The 2,606-nt window shown below is 35.5% G+C and overlaps 1 non-coding gene across 1 annotated transcript; it reads left to right on the forward strand.

Moving 5' to 3' along the window:
• Positions 1-481: 481 nt before the first annotated feature.
• Positions 482-588, forward strand: LOC115032907 (U6 spliceosomal RNA). The gene has a single exon (XR_003838554.1). It is a non-coding gene; the product is annotated as a U6 spliceosomal RNA (small nuclear RNA).
• Positions 589-2,606: the final 2,018 nt, after the last annotated feature.

The raw sequence follows: 2,606 nt of genomic DNA on the forward strand, positions 1-2,606 counted from the left end.
CATTGCACCTTACACAATAATAGTCTGAGACTTCAACACCCCACTCTCAGCAAGGGGCATATTGTGGAAATAGAAACGAAACAAAGACATTGTGAAACTAAAAGAAGTTAATGAAACAGATGGATTTAACAAATATCTATAGAACAATTTATCCTAAAACAAAAGAATAGACCTTCCTCTCAGCACCTCATGGAAACTTCTCCAAATTTGACCATATAATTGGTCACAGAGCAGGCCTCAAGAGATACAAGAAGACTGAAATAATGTGATGAATTTTATCAGATCACCATGGACTAAGGCTGATCTTCAATAACAACGTAAATAATAGAAACTCTACATACACATGGAAGCTGAACAACACTTTACTCAATGATAATTTGGGTCAAGGGAGAAATAAAGAAAGAAATTAAAGACTTTTTGAGATTAATGAAAACAAAGCTACACCATACACAAACTTATGGGACACAATAAAAACAGTCCTGTGTTCACTTCAGCAGCACACATACTAAAATTAGAACTATACAGAGAAGATTAGCATGGCCCCAGCACAAGGATGACACACAAATTCGTGAGGTGTTCCATATTTTACCCATACGTGAAGAAAGAGATGCCCATGAACATAAAGAAGCCTACAGAATTCCAAATAAACTGGACCAGAAAATAAATTTCTCCCGACACATAATAATCAGGACAACAAATGCACTAAATGAAGACAGAATATTAAAAGCAGTAAGGGAAAAAGATCAAATAACATATAAAGGCAGGCCTATTAGAATTACTCCAGACTTCACATCAGAGACTATGAAAGCCAGAAAATTCTGGACAAATGTTATACATACACTAATAGAACACAAATGCCAGCTCAAGCTACTATACCCAGCTAACCTCTCAATTACCATAGATGGAGAAACCAAAGTATTACATGACAAAACCAAATTCACACAATGTCTTTCCACAAATCCAGCCCTTTAAAGGATAATAAAGGGAAAACACCAACAAAAAGATGGAAACTACACCGTAGAAAAAGCAAGAAAGTAATCCTTCAACAAATCCAAAAGAAGACAGCCACAAGAACATATCCCAACTTTACCAACAAAAATGACAGGAAGCAACAGTTACTTTTCTTTAATTTCTCTTAACATCAATGGAATCAATTCCCTAATTAAAAATACAGACTAATAGACTGGCTACACAAACCGGACACAACATTTTGTGGCTTACAGAAAACACACCTCAGGGACAAAGACAGATACTACCTCAGAGTAAAGGGCTGGAAAACAATTTTCCAAGCAAATGGTTCAAAGGAACAAGCAGGAGTAGCCATTCAAATATCGAATAAAATTGACTTCCAACCCAAAGTTATCAAAAAAGACAAGGAGGGAACCTTCATACTCATCAAAGGTAAAATCTACCAAGATGAACTCTGAATTTTAATGCCCCGAATGCAAGGGCAGCCACATTTATTAAAGAAACTTTCAAAGCACACATTGCACCTCACACAAAAATAGTGATAGACTTTAGCATCCCACTCCACCAATGGACAGATCCTGGAAACAGAAACTAAACAGAGAACATGGACACTAACAGAAGTTATGAAAAAATGGGTTTAACAAATATCTACAAAACATTTTATCATAAAAAATAAGGATATACCTTCTTCTCAGCACCTCATTGTACCTATTCCAAAATTGACCATATATTTGGCCACAAAACAGGCCTTAACAGGTACAAAAATATTGAAATTATCCCATGCAACCTATCAGATCACCAAAGACTAAGGATGATCTTCAATAACAGCATAAATACTAGAAAGCCAACATTCACGTAGAAACTGTACAACACTCTACACAATGATACCTTGGTCAAAGAAGAAATAAAGAAATAAATCAAAGACATTTTAGAGGTTAATGAAAATGAAGCCAAGACATACCCAAACATATGGGACACAATGAAAGTAGTCATAAGAGGAAAACTCATAGCCCTGAGTGCCACAACAATAAACTAGAGAGAGCATACAGTAGTAGCTTCACAGCATACCTAAAAGCTCTAGAACAAAAGGAAGCAAATTCACCCTAGAGGAACTCCGGGCTAAAATCAACCAAGTGAAAACAAGAACTATTCAAAGAATCAACCAAATAAGGAGCTGGTTCTTTGAGAAAATCAACAAGATAGATAAACTGTTAGCCAGACTAACTAGAGGACACAGGGACAGTACCCTAATTAACAAAATCAGAAATGAAAAGGGAAACATAATAACAGAACCTTCGGAATTCCAAAGCATCATCAGATTCTACTACAAATGGCTATATTAAAAAAAAACTGGAAAACTTGGATGAAATGGACAAATTTCTAGACAGATACCAGGTACCAATGTTAAATCAGAATCAGATTAATGACCTAAACCATCATATATCCCCTAAAGAAATAGAAGCAGTCATTAATAGTCTCCCAACAAAAAAAGCCTAAGACCATATATATTTAGTGCAGAGTTCTATTAGACCTTCAAAGAAGACCCAATTCCAATTCTCTTCAAACTATTTCACAAAATAGAAACAGAAGTTCGTCTACCCAATTCATTCTATGAAGCCATAATTCCTCTATTACCT

The sequence above is a fragment of the Mus caroli genome, unplaced genomic scaffold (assembly GCF_978045245.1).
Source record: "Mus caroli unplaced genomic scaffold, Mus_caroli_1 scaffold_14, whole genome shotgun sequence".
Lineage (NCBI taxonomy): Eukaryota > Metazoa > Chordata > Mammalia > Rodentia > Muridae > Mus > Mus caroli.